The sequence below is a fragment of the Ranitomeya imitator genome, chromosome 4 (genome assembly GCF_032444005.1).
Source record: "Ranitomeya imitator isolate aRanImi1 chromosome 4, aRanImi1.pri, whole genome shotgun sequence".
NCBI lineage: Eukaryota > Metazoa > Chordata > Amphibia > Anura > Dendrobatidae > Ranitomeya > Ranitomeya imitator.
This window is the reverse complement of record NC_091285.1, coordinates 431012899-431031823: the sequence shown is the minus strand read 5'-3', so window position 1 is coordinate 431031823 and position 18925 is coordinate 431012899. Positions and strand designations below refer to the sequence as shown.

At 45.2% G+C, this 18925-nt stretch overlaps 1 protein-coding gene across 2 annotated transcripts in view; it reads left to right on the top strand.

Annotated features, from left to right (window-relative positions):
- Positions 1-3551: 3551 nt before the first annotated feature.
- KTI12 (KTI12 chromatin associated homolog) overlaps positions 3552-18925 on the top strand; it is a 92406-nt gene continuing 77032 nt past the window's right edge. Inside the window, exon 1 of one of the 2 annotated variants that reach the window (XM_069765546.1) lies at positions 3552-3628. The gene's annotated coding sequence lies outside the window, so the exon portion shown is untranslated. The remainder of the gene's footprint in view (positions 3629-18925) is intronic. The other variant, XM_069765545.1, reaches the window with a different exon arrangement.

The following is an 18925-nucleotide window of genomic DNA, read 5'->3' as shown; positions in this document are numbered from 1 at the left end:
TTAAGCAAGTACATTTTTAAGTAAAATGTTGAGACTGATCTCATCATTTACTTTTATTCTTAAACATATTAAAAATTTTATATACCCAAATATAAATTTAACTTTCAAACAGGACAAACACAACAACACTGAAATTCAGACTTGAGGATAAGGTACCTTCACACATAACGATATTGTTAACGATATCGTTGCTATTTGTGACGTAGCAACGATATCGTTAATGAAATCGTTATGTGTGACAGCGACCAACGATCAGGCCCCTGCTGGGAGATCGTTGGTCGCTGAATAAAGTCCAGAACTTTATTTCGTCGCTGGATCACCCGCTGACATCGCTGGATCGGCGTGTGTGACACCGATCCAGCGATGTCTTCACTGGTAACCAGGGTAAACATCGGGTAACTAAGCGCAGGGCCGCGCTTAGTAACCCGATGTTTACCCTGGTTACCATGCTAAAAGTAAAAAAAAACAAACAGTACATACTTACCTAACGCTGTCTGTCCTCCAGCGCTGCGCTCTGCACTCCTCCTGTACTGGCTGTGAGCCGGAAAGCAGAGCGGTGACGTCACCGCTCTGCTTTCCGGCTCCCAGACAGTACAGGAGGAGAGCAGAGAAGCAGAGCGCAGCGCTGGAGGACAGACGGCTGTAGGTAAGTATGTACTGTTTGTTTTTTTTTACTTTTAGCATGGTAACCAGGGTAAACATCGGGTTACTAAGCGCGGCCCTGCGCTTAGTTACCCGATGTTTACCCTGGTTACCGGCATCGTTGGTCGCTGGAGAGCGGTCTGTGTGACAGCTCTCCAGGGACCAAAGAGCGACGCTGCAGCGATTCGGATCGTTGTCGGTATCGCTGCAGCATCGCTAAATGTGAGGGGGCCTTTACAGTGTAAGTTAACTCCAGTATGCCAATTCAACACTTACCATGGACAGATGACGTTCACAGACAATCCTCCAAGTAGGGCCGCTCTATGGCATACTTCAATGGCTTCCATTGTTGTCTGGATCGCTGCAGCGTCGCTTAGTGTGAAGGTACCTTTACAGTTCCTGTTAACTCATATAATTACCTTTGCCAGGGAAGGTCACAGACTCAGATAAATCAATTATGCTAACCTTTCATTGTATTGCTCGATTCTATGTAAATTAGCTGACTCTCTCTCATCTCTGTTAGGCTACGTTCACATTAGCGTTGCGCGACGGTGCGTCGGCGACGCAACGGCGACGCAACGCGCGACGCACCAAAAACGCGCGCAAAAACGCTGCCTTTTGCGACGCGTGCGTCGTTTTTTGACGAAAATCGGACGCACGAAAAATGCTACTTGTTGCATTTTCGTGCGTCCGACGCTAGCGTTGAAAACGACGCACATGTCGAAAAACGCTAACAAAAAAACGCACGCGTCCCCTATGTTAAACATAGGGGCGCGTCGCCGCTGCGTCGCCGACGCAACAGCGACGCACATTAGCGTAACGCTAATGTGAACGTAGCCTTAGACACCATTAGTACTTCGGGATCGTTGGTCGCTGGAGAGCTGTCTGTGTGACAGCTCTCCAGCGACCAAAAAGCGACGCTGCAGTGATCCTGATCGTTGTCGGTATCGCTGCAGCGTCGCTTAATGTGAAGGGGCCTTTAGACACCATTAGTACTAAGGATATTATGTTTGCGGCTTGGAATCTAGCCAATCTAGCACACTCTTATTCCACCAATCATGAAGCCCCAAGTCTGAATTGAGAGCTCAGGGGTATAGAAGGACTGTCCAGTGACCAAGTCTCTCTTGCTGCATGGTACCAATTTTTGATTTGCGGATCCGATTGGCAGGCCATAACTGAACATGGATTATAAGACTACATGGACTTCAGCACCAAATGCAAGGATTCGGCTGAGATATCAAAGACTACATAAGGATGGTATACAGCTTGGGATAATCCAGTCACCTGACTACAGAATTTGCGGTACTCAGTCAGCTTCCTAAATCTGGCATTATTCCGTTCTCGGTGGGTGCCCGCCGAAAGCAGGGTGCTGCTGGCTTGGAGTAAGTAGCCCTGGAAGCTCTGATGAACGGATATTATAATCCCTGGGGAGCCAGTGGAAGGGTGAGAAACTGTTGCCTGTTACATTTTGTGTTTTGCTGGTTGTGTGATATATGCCATTAATTGTTTGGAGATCCAAGAAAGACCTAATATTGTGATTCCCTCACCCTCTGTTGTCTGAGTAGTGTTCCACCCACTGTTGAGGAGGTCGGGCGTTCAGTTGGGATGAGCCATGGTCCGTGCTGTCTTTGTAAAGGCGGTCGGGACAGCGGACGAGAGCACCCACTGACCCCCTTGTCTACAGAAGAACCACTATGTAAAGTTAAAAAAGGTTAAGAATGACGATACAATTACATATAAATAATTTGATGACATAAAACTTTATTAAGTGTAATTTCACACACAAACTTAGCATCTGTTCAACAACCCTTGAATTAAACATAGATTAGTGGGTTAAGCCCTTATGGAAACTTCAAGTAAGTTGTGATAGCAAACAGTCAGGTACCTATAAAATGTCTCACATGTGGAGTTAGCATATTTTGTATAATTCTTCAAAAATACATAGAGTTCTGAATTTTTGGGACAAAATTTGTTAGATTGAGTACGATTGATTATGTGCGACATATGCGATTTACGTGAATAACTTCTGAACTACACATAGAGTTGATATTTTTTTGGTAAATATTGTCCAGGACATTGATATGTTCATTTTGAGTAGTAGTGGTCAAGGGTACCTCTTTTCAAATTGAACTTACGTACGATTAAGTGCGTTTGTTTATTCGCGACATAAGCGATTTACGTGAATAACTTCTGAACTACACAGAGTTGATATTTTTTTTGGTAAATATTGTCCAGGACATTGATGTGTTCATTTTGAGTACTAGTAGTCCAGGGTACCTCTTTTCAAATTGAACTTACGTACGATTAAGTGCTTTAGTTTATTCGCGACGTAAGCGATTTACGTGAATAACTTCTGAACTGCACATAGAGTTGATATTTTTTTTGGTAAATATTGTCCAGGACATTGATATGTTCATTTTGAGTAGTAGTGGTCAAGGGTACCTGTTTTCAAATTTAACTTACGTACGATTGAGTGCGTTTATGTGCGACATAAGCGATTTATGTGATTAACCCAGGACCACAAGTAGTCAAAATAAACGTCTCAAAGTCCTGATCAAAATTTTACCCAAACAATATCCACTCTATGTATAATTCACCATGCATGTAAAATCGAATAACTAATAACTAATAGCTAACTGCAGACTAACTTGAATCTGGTGGAAATCCCTCCAAGCCCCTGTATTTGCCCAGCCCCCACTTTCTGCAGCTATCCCATAATGATAGATACTAAAGCCCATAAACCAGGCGCCACACTTGTCCTGTCACTGCTCCTCACCCCACAGGTCAGGTACAGAAAGCCCGCCATTTTATTACACGATATTACATGCGTCTATTCCCACATTTCACCTGACAAACCCCGACAGTAACTGTTGCCATGGCGACGGACCACTTCTCACCACGTGACCGGAAGCAGGTGCTTGCCGGGAAGTGAACATGGCGCCGCCCATGGTTGTGCTTCTACAATTCTGCCCGGCTCTCTGAGGAGGTGAATACCGCGCACTGCTGCTGTTTCACAGCGGCTACTAATAACGGGGTGCGCTGCCGGTCTTCTAGCAGGTTGTACCCGTGTCCGCGGCGGTGCCCATTGACCGTAATGCTCGCACCCGTCAGCCCCATGTGGTGCGCTATGGCCTCTCATGTAATGTGGTGTCATTGGTCCCTATAGATAGCCCTGTCTCCTCCAGTAACCAATTAGTTCATTGTCTACCCTGCACTTCGTTCCTATTGTTGTCCATCACAACCAATCAGAGTTCAGCTTTCTTTTGTAAACCTCTTTGGAGAAATGTAAAGTGGATCTTGATTGGTGTCACACACGGTATGGCGGCTCGTGTCTGTATTGTCAGCAGCCATTAGTAGCTGTGTTTGGCGTCTGCCTCCTCTCCTCCACATCTGTCCTTAACTAGTTCACGAGCCCCTGTTCCTGACCAGGTATTAAGGGTTTTTTTTCATCCATAGTCATAAAATTTCTGCACTTTTTTTGTGATACATTCTTTTTGGGGGGCAGACGTCTGATTTCACAGTTTTTTTTTTTTCTAAATGATCACAAAGAGCCACTAAAATACATTAAAAAATGTATTCGCCTTTCCCTAACAATTCTGATAAATATTGGACATGGTTCTGTGTGTGGGGTTTTTTTTTGTTTTGTTTTATTCGGGGTGGGATAGGAACAGCACTGTGAATCGCCACTTTTTTTTTTTAAATCAATTTTTTTTCTTTATATTTCACACATTTTGCCCTCTCTTCTAAGGCAACTTTCACACTGGCGTTGTTTTCAATATGTCGCAATGCGTCGTTTAGGGGGAAAAACGCATCCTGCAAAGTTGTTTGTTTGCAGGATGTGTTTTTGCCCCATAGAATAACATTAGCGACGCATTGACATACGTTGCAACCGTCGTGCGACGGTTGCGCCGTGTTGTGGCGGACCGCTGAGAGCAAAAAACGTTACATGTAACGTTTTTTGCTGCCGACGGACCGCTTTTTCCAACAGCGCATGCGTGGCCGGAACTCCGCCCCCACCTCCCCGCACCTCACAATGGGGCAGCGGATGCGATGAAAATCTGCATCCGCTGCACCCGTTGTGCGGCGCTAACAACGCTAGTGTCGTTGCGTCTGCATGTCGCTAGTGTGAAAGTAGCCGAATTCCACCACACATAAGTTCATAAAAGACCCCTGGCCAGCATTTCACCATTTTCATTACTTGTTAGGTTACATTCGCTCAATGAGTTTTTGACGTTTTTTTTCCAAAAAATGCAAGTAAGGCTGGTTTCACACTTGCGTTTTGATCTGCAGCGTTTTAAACGCAAACGCATTTGGTGCAAAAACGCGTTTAAACGCTGCATTTTTTTTAGGCGCATGCGTTTTTGCATGTTTTAACGCAAACGCGGCGTTTTGATGCGTTTACAAGCGTTTTTTCCTGCGTTTGCGTTTTTGAAACGCATGATGAGAAGTGTGTGACAGCTGCCAATCATCCAAATCAACTAGAAAACTCACTATAAACAGAAATACCTAGGGTTAGGATCCCTAGTAACCCTAGGGATCCTAACCCTAAAACACAAACCCTAACCCTAAGGCCGGGGACACACACAACGTATAAAAAAAGGTCTGTTTTTGACGGACGAGAATCGCACAAATGTTCCCAAAACAGTGATCCGTGTGCAGTGCGATGATGCGATTTTCTCGCATCAAATGATCCGTGTGACATCCATGTGACATCCGTATGGCATCCGTATGGTGAGATTTTCTCACACACTTGCAAAATGAGCAAATAATGGCTGAGCCATTCCTGTCACCTGCCCAATGCCTGAGAATTTCTCGCAAGTCACACTGATGGTCCGTGTGCTGTGCTATTTTTTCTCACCCCCATAGACTTTCATTGGAGATTCTCGGCCGAGAAACGCTGACAATCGCAGCATGCTGCGATTTCACTCGGATCCTGAATACGGCCGAGAAAATATCGGATGATGGGAGCTGCCCCATAGATTAACATTGGGACGAGTGCTATGCGATTTTTTTATCGCATTGCACTCGTCCGTATTACGGTCTAGTGTGACCCCGGCCTAACACAAACTCTAACCCTAACCCTAAAACACAAACTCTAACCCTAACCCAAACTTTAACCCTAACCCTAAAACACAAACTCTAACCCTAACCCAAACTTTAACCCTAACCCTAAAACACAAACTCTAACCCAAACCCTAACCCTAAAACACAAACCCTAAGGCCGGGGACACACACAACGTATAAAAAACCGGTCCGTTTTTGACGGACGAGAATCGCACAAATGTTACCAAAACAGTGATCCGTGTGCAGTGCGAGGATGCGATTTTCTCGCATTAAATGATCCGTGTGACATCCGTGTAACATCCGTATGGCATCCGTATGGTGAGATTTTCTCACACACTTGCAAAATGAGCAAATAATGGCTGAACCTTTCCTGTCACCTGCCCAATGCCTGAGAATTTCTCGCAAGTCACACTGATGGTCTGTGTGCTGTGCTATTTTTTTCTCACCCCCATAGACTTTCATTGGCGATTCTCGGCCGAGAAACGCTGACAATCGCAGCATGCTGCGATTTCACTCGGATCCTGAATACGGCCGAGAAAATATCGGATGATGGGAGCTGCCCCATAGATTAACATTGGGACGAGTGCTATGCGATTTTTTATCGCATTGCACTCGTCCGTATTACGGTCTAGTGTGACCCCGGCCTAACACAAACTCTAAACCTAAGGCCGGGGACACACACAGCGTATTAAAAAACGGTCCGTTTTTGACGGACGAGAATCGCTCAAATGTTACCAAAACAGTTATCCGTGTGCAGTGCGAGAATGCGATTTTCTCGCATCAAATGATCCGTGTGACATCCGTATGGCATCCGTATGGTGAGATTTTCTTACACACTTGCAAAATGAGCAAATAATGGCTGAGCCTTTCCTGTCACCTGCCTAATGCCTGAGAATTTCTCGCAAGTCACACTGATGGTCCGTGTTCTGTGCTATTTTTTCTCACCCCCATAGACTTTCATTGGCGATTCTCGGCCGAGATACGCTGACAATCGCAGCATGCTGCGATTTCACTCGGATCCTGAATACGGCCGAGAAAATATCGGATGATGGGAGCTGCCCCATAGATTAACATTGGGACGAGTGCTATGCGATTTTTTTATCGCATTGCACTCGTCTGTATTACGGTCTAGTGTGACCCCGGCCTTAGGGTTAGGATCCCTTAGGGTTAGGGGGTGGCTTATCAGTGTGTATTCTTGTGTTTTTCTATAAAAACCCATGCAAACGCATGTGCTTAAAAACACATGCGTTTACATAGACATCAATAGGTTTTTTGCCGCAAAAAAACGCAGCTAAAATTAGTATATGTTGCATTTCTGCAACACAACGCATGCAGAGAAAAAAGCATGCGTTTTTAATGTTAAGTATAGGGGAAAAAACGCATGCTTTTTTTTGCGCAAAAACGCAAAAAAAAAAACGGAAATGTGAAACCAGCCTAACCTATTTTACGTAATGGGTGCAAAGAATCTGCAACATCAAAAATTCACCAAGAAGCTCATTGTGGGAATGTAGCATTAATAATTTCCCCTGTAACTAGGGCTGATCCACCCAGGGATAGTTAAGCGTCCTGTCAGCAGTGCCGATTGGGTCTCCTAGGGGCTCTTGTTTTCTCCCTACACATGATGTGATCTCTGGGTTTGGAGGGGGAGGCACAGACACCACTTTCTATACTGTATACACAGTTTGTTCAGTAACAAGCCTTCTCTATGGAGAGTCCAGCTGTGTCTTACAGCTGGCTTCTGACTCTCGCAGTTGCATGATCGTGTGCAGTGGGGAATGCAGACCACCTAGACATTTAAAGTCTATGGGCGCTCTATAAATAGTTATGCTAATTTAAGGGGCTTTCCCCAAATCATAAATTATTCTGAGGATAGGGGATTATGTTCTGATTACGTTGTTTCTGACTGCTCTGAAGACTATCGTTTTGAATAGAGTGGAGGCCATGAATGGAGCGGTGATCATATATGTGCACTGCTGCTCCATTCTGCCATAAATAAAAGGACCCCATTCTGCCGATAGGTGGGGAGCTAACCACCTGCACCTATCTGTATGTTATCACCTATTTCGTGGCTAGGTGATAACATCTTCGCAATGGAATACCCTGTTAGGGTACCGTCACACTATACGATTTACCTACGATCACGACCAGCGATATGACCTGGCCGTGATCGTAGGTAAATCGTAGTGTGGTCGCTGGGAGCTGTCACACAGACAGCTCTCCAGCGACCAAGATGCCGAGGTCCCTGGGTAACCAGGGTAAACATCGGGTAACTAAGCGCAGGACCGCGCTTAGTTACCCGATGTTTACCCTGGTTACAAGCGTTAAACTAAAAAAAAACAAACAGCACATACTTACATTCTGGTGTCCGTCAGGTCCCTTGCAGTCTGCTTCCCGCACTCAGTGACTGCCGGCCATAAAGTGAAAGTGAAAGCACAGCCGCTGTGCTCTGCTTTCACTTTACGGCCGGCAGTCACAGTGCTGGAAGCAGACTGCAAGGGACCTGACGGACACCAGAATGTAAGTATGTGCTGTTTGTTTTTTTTTTAGTTTAACGCTTGTAACCAGGATAAACATCGGGTAACTAAGCGCGGTCCTGCGCTTAGTTACCCGATGTTTACCCTGGTTACAAGCGAACGCATCGCTGGATCGCATCGCTAGATCGGTGTCACACACACCGATCTAGCGATGACAGCAGGAGATCCAGCGATGAAAGAAAGTTCTAAACGATCTGCTACGACGTACGATTCTCAGCAGGATCCCTGATCGCTGCTGCGTGTCAGACACAGCGATATCGTAACGATATCGCTGGAACGTCACGAATCGTACCGTCGTAGCGATCGAAATGTTATAGTGTGACGGTACCCTTAAAGCAGCTCAAAATCCAATGTTCCTCTGGTCTGTACTTCTTGCTGCAACAGTAATGTCCCAGCACAGGGTTATGTGACTGCTGCAGACAATCGCTGTAGTCTGGAACCTGTATTAGCTGAACAATTCTGTCTAATCGTAATATGAAGCTTTTCTTAATTCTGAGTGTACTTGTACCATACTCTATAATACATAAGGGAAGTTTGAGGGAACATGATCAGTGCTCTATTTAATGACTGCAATGCATTCAGTTTGGAGATTGGTGGTGTATATTCCGTTTGTTAAAAATATCCCGCATGCATATTTATTTATTTTTTGTAAATGTTATTCCAGTGGTATTTGAACTATGGAAAAAAGCGTTAAGGGCCTCTGGTTTTGAAGGTGAACCCGCTCCAGGAAAGCTCCAGCAGTCATTTTCCTGGAGCAGCTTCTCAGGTATTTTTGTGGTGGCTTCACCAGCAGTGTCTTATAGGCTACGTTCACATTTGCGTTGTGCGCCGCTGCGTCGGCGACGCAACGCACAACGCAAATGAAAACGCATCAAAACGCACGCAAAAACGCTGCGTTTTGCGACGCATGCGTCGTTTTTTGCCGAAATTTGGACGCAAGAAAAATGCAACTTGTTGCGTTTTCTTGGCCCGACGCTTGCGGCAAAAAAAACGCATGCGTCGCACAACGCATCACACAAAAACGCATGCGTCCCCCATTTTAAATATAGGGGCGCATGACGCATGCGTCGCCTCTGCGTCGCCCGACGCAAACACGCAAAACGCTAATGTGAACGTAGCCATACTTTAAATTATAGAGAGCAGGCTACTTCCTAGCTGACCCTGCCCGAGAATGGGCAGGTCATTACTTTTAACCCTTTCAACGTTCTACACCCTGAAGCCATTAAAGAAGTGACAAGAGAGAGCTTTGTTTTGACATTGCTTTGCATTCTGTTCATTTTATGGGACAGTTTTCTGGCGCCTTTTCAGGCAGATTCCGGGCGTAATCTTAAAAAAAAAAAATAATGCCATATCCGCATTTCCTAAGGCTAGGTTCACCCTTTTTCAGTTGAGTACCACATCATCGTGAAATGGGCAAATAATGTGCTAAGTATCTCCATTTTTTCTTATTATTTATAGCAATTATGCTATTCATACTTCATATATTACATATTTACATGCTTTAGCACTACAGAGTGCAACTTAATTTTCTTTGTTACCAGGGATATTGTCTGGCTTCCGTCTGGTAGTATTTAACCCCCAAGGGTGGTTTGCACGTTAAAGGGAACCTGCCACCCCCAAAATCGAAGGTGAGCTAAGCCCACCGGCATCAGGGGCTTATCTACAACATTCTGTAATGCTGTAGATAAGCCCCGATGTATCCTGAAAGATGAGAAAAAGAGGTTAGATTATACTCACCTGGGCGGGCAGTCCGATCCGATGGGCGTCGCGGTCCGGTCCAGGGCCTCCCATCTTCATAGGATGACGTCCTCTTCTTGTCTTCACGCTGCGGCTCCGGAGCAGGCATACTTTTTCTGCCCTGTTGATGGCAGTGTAAAGTACTGCAGTACGCAGGCGCCGGGCCTCTGACCTTTCCTGGCGCCTGCGCACTGCAGTACTTTGCTCTGCCCTCAACAGGGCAGACAAAGTACGCCTGCGCAGGAGCTGCAGTGTGAAGACAAGAAGAGGACGCCATCCTATAAAGATGGGAGGCCCCGGACCGGACCGCGACGCCCATTGGATCTGACTGCCCGCCCAGGTGAGTATAATCTAGCCTCTTTTTCTCATCGTTCAGGATACATCGGGGGCTTATCTGTGGCATTACAGAATGCTGTAGATAAGCCACTGATGCCGGTGGGCTTAGCTCACCTTCGATTTTGGGGGTGACAGGTTCCCTTTAATGACCGGGCCAATTTTTACAATTCTCACCACTGTCCCTTTGAGGTTATAACTCTGGAACGCTTCAACGGATCCTAATGATTCTGACATTGTTTTCTCGTGACATATGGTACTTCATGATAGTGGTAAAATTTCTTTGATATTACCTGCGTTTAATTGTGAAAAAAATGGAAATTTAGCTAAAATTTAGAAAATTTTGCAATTTTCCAACTTTGAATTTGTATGCCCTTCAATCACAGAGATATGTCACACAAAATACTTAATAAGTAACATTTACCACACGTCTACTTTACATCAGCACAATTTTGGAACCAAAATTTTTTTGTTAGGGAGTTATAAGGGTTAAAAGTTGACCAGCAATTTCTCATTTTTACAACACCATTTTTTTTTTAGGGACTACATCACATTTGAAGTCACGTTGAGGGGTCTATATGATAGAAAATACCCAAGTTTGACACCATGCTAAAAACTGCACCCCTCAAGGTGCTCAAAAGCACATTCAAGACTTTTATTAACCCTTCAGGTGTTTCACAGGAATCTTTGGAATATTTTTTTAAAAAATGAACATTTAACTTTTTTTCACAAAAAATTTACTTCAGCTCCAATTTGTTTTATTTTACCAAAGGTAACAGAAGAAATTGAACCTCAATAGTTGTTGTAAAATTTGTCCTGAGTACGCTGATGCCCCATATGTGGGGATAAACCACTGTTTGGGCGCATGGCAGAGCTCGGAAGGGAAGGAGCGCCGTTTGTCTTTTCAATGCAAAATTGACTGGAATTGAGAGTTGATGCCATGTTGCGTTTGGAGAGCCCCTGATGTGCCTAAACAGTGGAAACCTCCCACAAGTGACACCATTTTGGAAAGTAGACCCCCTAAGGAACTTATCTAGATGTGTTGTAAGAACTTTGAACCCCCTAGTATTTCACTACAGTTTATAACGCAGAGCAGTGAAAATAAAAATTCTTTTTTTCTTTCCCACAAATTATTTTTTATCCCCCAGTTTTGTTTTTTTCCCAAGGGTAACAGGAGAACTCGGACCGTAAAAGTTGTTGTCCAATTTGTCCTAAGTACGCTGATACCCCATTGTAACGCTCGCGCCGAGACTGGTTGGCGCGGGCACCTGGGGGTGTGGCCTCACTGGACCACAGACCGAACTTCCCTGGAAGGGGCGTAACTAAGTAGCTTCCTAGGTGTTCGCTGGAGCCTCTGATGGTGAGGTCAGACTTGTGCAATAGGAAGCTACCAGGTGCCACTCCAGGGTGGAGTCGGACTGTGGATGCTGATCCCACCGGGGACAAGACACGGGCAGGCAGGCACGGCTGTGACATTGGCTGACAGACGGGTATGGCAGAGGCCCTGACGGGCGGACTGGCTTGACGGAGATACAGGCAGGCAGACGGGTGCGGCTGGCACTCAGGCAGACAGGCGGGCACGGCTGGCACTGGCAGACAGGACTGATACTCTGGTAGGAACTGGTATTCAGATGGATGTGTGGAAACAGGTAAGAACCTGTTCAGACTGGAGAATATAAAGGAACAGGTAGAGACCTGTAGGGAAAGTTGCAGAATTAAGATAGAGCAAGAGTGGAAGAAAAGCTGAATCGCAGGAGGCGGAGTACGAGTAGAAGGTGGAGCTATGAGCAGAGAAGGAAGAGCAGAGAGTAGAGATGGAGAAGGCAGATCCAAGAGCGGAGACGCTGGAGGCGGAGCCAAGAGCGGAGACGCTGGAGGCGGAGTCAAGAGCGGAGACGCTGGAGGCGCAGGCGCTGGAAGCGGAGACGCTGGAGGCGGAGCCAAGAGCGGAGACGCTGGAGGCGGAGCCAAGAGCGGAGACGGAGCCAAGAGCGGAGACGCTGGAGGCGGAGGCGCTGGAGGCGGAGCCAAGAGCGGAGGCGCTGGAGGCGGAGCCAAGAGCGGAGATGCTGGAGGCGGAGCCAAGATGCTGGAGGCGGAGCCAAGAGTGAAGACGCTGGAGGCGGAGCCAAGAGCTAAAGACGTAGAACCACAAGGAGCGGAGCCAGGTGGAAACGCAAGGAGCGGAGCCGTAGAGCAAAGCCACAGAGAGCGGAGCAAGGTCAGAGAGCAGAGCTGAGAGAAAAGCTGAGAGACACAGAGCCACAGGTTGTGGTAAAACTGAGCAGAGAGAAGCAGAGCCACAGACAGTGGCGAACAGAGCAGAAAGATAAGGCAGAGGTACACACAGCTGAGTGGGAAATGACTAATGACAAAGAAGGAGCAGGGACGGACATAGACCAGAGTACAGACAGGAACGGACACGGATACACAAACAGAACACAGATGAAGGCCTGCAATAGTGCAGCCCTCAGAGACAGGAAACACACGGCCTGGCAGCTCAGTAGCAAATGCTAACTGAGGGGAATAGTTTGCTCAGGCATCCTCCAATGGGTGAGGATGCCTTAAGTATCAGAGGCCTCAAGGCTATTGGCCAGAAGCACCTTAGGGAGGTGCACACAGTCTCAATAAGAATCCGGAGTGGCTGGCGCCGCCCCCCTATGCACACAGCCAGGAAGTGTACACAGAGCAGGCCGCCATGAAGCACATGGCATGGAACCAGCAGCAGACAGATCTCACAGCATGGCACTGGGTGAGTGAGTAGATGTAACAGGCAGGTGGGGAATGGAAGGCCATGCAGTGATGCTGGCAGGGTTGTTACACCCATATGTGGGCGGGAACCACCGTTTGGGCGCATGGTAGAGCTCGGAAGGGAAGGAGCGCGTTTGGAATGAGGCTTAGATGAATTGGTCTGCAGGTGTCACTTTGCATTTGCAGAGCCCTGCCCTGATGTACCTAAACAGTAGAAACCCCCACAAGTGACCCCATATTGAAAACCAGACCCTCCCAAGAAATGTATCTAGATGTGTTGTCAGAACTTTGAACCCCCAAGTGTTTCACTACAGTTTATAACGCAGAGCAGTGAAAATAAAAATCATTTTTTTGCCGCAAAAATGATTTTTTAGCCCCCAATTTTTTATTTTCCCAAGGGTACCAAGAGAAATTGTACCCCAAAAGTTGTTGTCCAATTTGTCCTTAGTACGCTGATAACCTATATGTTGGGGTAAACCCCTGTTTGGGCACATGGGAGAGCTCGGAAAGGAAGGAGCACGGTTTTTCTTTTGGGTAATTCCATGTCAAGTGGACCAGTGGTCCCCACTCGACCTTCTCCGATTTTGCTGAAAATTTATAAGGATGTACATGTATGTTTGAAAAGAGGTTCTGTAAATTTTTAGGGCCAGATCTCAAATTGGGCACTGTTGACCTTTCACTGGAGGTTCCACCAAGCCTGCGGCTTCAGCTAAGTGGATTTTGCAAACTTTGGCACATAGCCATTAGAGTTCTATACTGGCTATGATGCTGAAATTTGGCATACTAGCTCAACTTTTGGTGCTAAATACGATAAAATTATTACCGGCTATGACAAAACAATATTTCGGCCGCAATTTTGTGTCAAAGTAGCTTGAAAAACGCGTCGCATAAAATTTATGCCGAACTTTGCCCATATATAACTCAAGACCAAAAACCAATAGTAACTGGTGCTTTGCCCTGTACACCAAACATATACATGACTTTGCATTGCTGCAATATCACGGTCAAAGCATATGTATTTGTGGAAATATTCACACCCACATATGATGAAAAATGTAAAAAACCCGAATTTTACCTATTTTTAGGTCAAATTTCTCAAAAAGGGTACCCCTAAAATATATTAATTCTGATATCATTAGAAAGAGCACATTTTTCTCTACAAGGATCATTGTTTGTTTTTTTGGAGTCTCTCAGTTTAAGAAATGAAAAATGCCACTGAACATGGTGTTATTTATTAATACGCAATGAATGGTAACTGCACTATTCAAACCCTTGCATTGGTCCATGGTGGTTATACCACAACAAATTCCCTAAGAATTGGTATTATAATCCTATTAAGAATTGTAATAATGCTGTCTTTCGAGAATTGGCAGCCCCATCGCCTAGGAGCCATGGCCGATAGCCGTGCAAGGCGAGCCTCGGGCGGTCTCTTTATCGCAGGTTCCGAAGCCTGAGGGTGGGTGTCTTTGCCTAGGATCCCAAGCCTAATATTGGGTATCTTTTGTTGGTTCCCAAGCCATAATGTTCAGTCTAAGTGGTCTGGAATTGTTGCTGAATTTGCAACATAATCGGTTCACTGAAGCTGTATTGTCGGCCCATTGCTGTTGCAGCTGGTGCTGGAATTATTGCAATGATTGACTGCTCGGGAATCCAGCATGTATCATTTCTCACAGGCCAGTGAAAGAAGCTAGCTGGTCCATGAGGATGCATAAAATTTATTAATGCATCATGCTCGTCGACTGAAATTTCAGAAATATTTCCAATCCACCAGTTCCTATCGTAAATGCAGGCAATGTATTGCCCTGGCTGGAGGTTTGCAATTGGCACAAAAGGCATTTCTGATCTGACAGATCTATCTACATGGGCAATGAAAGATGATGGGTCGTTTGACACCCTTGAAATGCGAATCTTTTTGTCATCAATTGGCACAAACTGGTGATTTTCTCTTGTTCCAGCAATTGTATGTCCATCTTTGAACCTTTCCTCTTGAACTACCCATATTTCGTCAATTTTTTCTTTTGGAACAAAAAAAAAAACTTGATTCCTTGCATTTGCTCATTGCAAAAGTTGAATAAATCCACCGGGGTCAGTATTTGGTTTTCAGTTGGGCGTTGAAGACTGGCACGAGCTGCCAACCTCTTTGATGTCCCTCCAATCCCATCACAGGGCGACTTTCCATGACTGGTACCAAAAAAATTCCATTCAGCGCTGATATTGAAATCAGCATTGTGGTGGCACAAGTTGAGAGAATTTTTGAAATTTTTGTACTGGGCTGCAGATCCATCGCTGAAGTAGTGGATATGACGAATCCCATAGATGAGTCTTGAGATACTCCACAATTACTGTTAAGAAAGTGTGGACTGCAACTGTGTCATGTCGTGAGCAATCACTGATTATGCACAAGCTGATGTTCTGCTCAGCTTCACCATTTAACTCCTTGAAGTAAATTACAAATGGGTGTACTGTAGCTTTGATGTGGAATGACCCTTTTTCAACACAGAATTGGCTGGAATTGTGATCGGACGCCATGTCGCGTTTGGAGAGCCCCTGATGTGCCTAAACAGTGGAACCCCCTCAATTCTAACTCCAACCTTAACCCGAACACACCCCTAACCCTAATCCCAACAGTAACCATACCCCTAACCCGAACACACCCCTAACCCTAACCACACCCCTAGCCCCAACACACTCCTAACCCTAATCCCAACCTTAACCACACCCCTAACTCCAACACATCCCTAACCTTAATCCCAACCGTAAATGTAATCCTAACCCTAACTGTAGCCCCAGCCCTAACTGTAGCCCCAGCCCTAACTGTAGCCCCAGCCCTAACTGTAGCCCCAGCCCTAACTGTAGCCCCAGCCCTAGCCCTAATGTGAAAATGGAAATAAATACTTTTTTTTAATTTTATTTTTCCCTAACTAAGGGGGTGATGAAGGGGGGGTTGATTTGCTATTTATAGCGGGTCTTTATCGGATTTTTATGATTGGCAGCTGTCACACACTAAAAGACGCTTTTTATTGCAAAAAATAGTTTTTGCGTCTCCACATTTTGAGAGCTATAATTTTTCCATATTTTGGTCCACAGAGTCAAGTGAGATCTTATTTTTTGCGGGATGAGTTAACGTTTGTACTGGTACCATTTCCGGGCACGTGACCTTTTTGATCACTTTTTATTCCGATTTTTGTGACCAAATGACCAAAAACCAGCAATTCATGAATTTCTTTTGAGGGGGCGTTTATACCTTATCACGTTTGGTAAAATTGATAAAGCAGTTTTATTGTTGGGGTCAGTACGATTACAGCGATACATCATTTATATCTTTTTATGTTTTGGCGCTTTTATACGATAAAAACTATTTTATATAAAAAATAATTATTTTTGCATTGCTTTATTCTGCGGACTGTAACTTTATTTTTTTATTTTTTCATTGATGATGCTGTATGGCAGCTCGTTTTTTTTTGCGGGACAAGATGATGTTTTCAGCGGTACCATGGTTATTTATAGCCTTCTTTTTGATCGCGTGTTATTCCACTTTTTGTTCGGCGGTATGATAACAAAGCATTGTTTTTTGCCTTTTTTTTACGGTGTTCACTGAAGGGGATAACTAGTGAAACAGTTTTATAGGTTGGGTCGTTATGGACGCGGCGATATTAAATATGTGTACTTTTTTTTTATTTAAAGAAATGTATTTATTGGAACAATATTTTTTTTTTCTCTTTATTTAGTATTTTTTTTTTTTTACACATGTAGATATTTTTTTTTAACTTTGTCCCAGGGTGGGACATCAAGCTATATTGTCAGATTGCTGATCTGACACTTTGCAGTGCACTGTGTCAGATCAGCGATCTGACAGGCAGTGCAGGAGGCTTGCTGGCGCCTGCTCTGAACAAGCGCTTGCAAGCCACCTCCCTGCAGGCCCTGGAAGGAGCCCCGCGGCCATTTTGGATCCAGGCCTGCAGGGAGGAGGACGTAGGAGACCCTCTGAACAACGCGATCACGTCGCGATGTTCCGGGGGTCTCAGGGAAGCACGCAGGAAGCCCCCTCCCTGCACGATGCTTCTCCGGATGTTTGATCGCAGTGTTTCGGGGGTTAATGTGCCGGGAGCTGTCCGTGACCACTCCTGGCACATAGTGCCGGATGTCAGCTGTAATAATCAGCTGACACCCGGCGGTGATCTTCCCCTCACCCCCCCTCCCTCCCCCCGTGAGCACGGCCAATCGCCTATGACGTACTATCCAGTCCCTGGGAATTAAGTCCCAGGTCACCTCGATGGGATTAAGAGGTTAAAATTTTTCAGATCTGCACAGACATGGCAGATTACATTTTTGTTGGAAAAGACTCTTGCTGCCAGAACAGAGGTGAGACAGTGTTCGCAGTGATTCTGTTACCTTCATTTACGTGATTGGCCCTGCTGGGGATCGTGTTGGAATTCTGCTTTTCAGGGATTTTTACACAAACCCTGATGTAGTACTCTGCAGAGAGGCATATAGTACCATGTAAAAGTTTGGGCTCCCCTGGTCAAAATTACTGTTAGGCTATGTGCCCACGGTGCGTTTAAGCTTTTTTGCTGCGATTTTCCGCGGTGGAAACGCTTAAAAAACGCTTACAAACAGCATCCCACTAATTTCTAATGCATTCCGCAATTGATGTGCTCATGCTGGGTTTTTTCCGCAGCGGAAACCCATGGCAGTAAAAAACGCAGCATGTTCATTATTTTTGCGCAATCGCAGCAATTCCGCACCCGTTCGAAATGTAAGAAATAACAATTAACAGGAACAGTGGAGATCAAGATAAGGTCTGGAAGACCAAGCAAAATTTCAGTGGCCGCTGGATTTAGGATTGCTAGAGCAGCAAATCAGAACTCCCGCTTCACTACTAAAGAGCTTCAGAAAGATTTAACAGACTGTGGAGTTGTGGTACATTGCTCTACTGTTCAGAGACATTTCACGGGTAGAGGGAAGAATGGATTCGAGTTGAAAAGAGGATGGCTTCTACAAATGAATAATGACTCTAAACACATGTCAAAATCCACAATAGACTACCTCAAAAGGCGCAGGCTGAAGGTTTTACAATGGCCCTGACAGTCCCCTGATCTGAACATCATTGAAAATCTGGGTCTAGACCTTAAAATAGCAGTGCATGCAAGATGACCCAAGACTTTCACAGAACTGGAAGAATTTTCCATGGAAGAATAGATGAAAATCCCTCAGACAAGAATTGAAAGACTCTTGGCTGGCTACAAAAAGTGTTTATAAGCTGTGATACTGGCAAAAGGTGATGCTACTAGGTACTAACCATGCAGGGTGTACAAACTTTTGCATCAACCCATTTTCCTTTTTTGTGATTTTTAAAATGTAAAAGATGAAAATATATATTTTCTTTTTTGCCTAAAATACAAAGGAAATGTGTAATTGACTTTAGCCCTTTGAGAGATCATTTCATCTTCAACTTGCTTAACTATTTGCAGCAACAGTAGTTTTTACTAGGGGTGCCCAAATTTTTACACGCCACTGTACAGAGACCAGTGGGATAACCAGGCTACGTTACAATAGAGATGTCAGAATACTGCCTATACTGCCTTTTTGTTGCTGTTAGTTTTATTTTATATAAAGGGAACCTGTCACCCCCGTTTTTTGAGATTGAGCTATAAATACTGTTAAATAGGGCCTGCGCTGTGTGTTCCTATAGTGTATGTAGTGTACCCCGATTCCCTATGTATGCTGAGAAATAACTTACCAAAGTCGCCGTTTTCGCCTGTCAATCAGGCTGGTCAGGTCGGGAGGGCGTGGTGACATCGCTGGTTCTTCCTCAGCTTTACGTTGGTGGCGTAGTGGTGAAGACACAGCGCGCGATCTGCGCT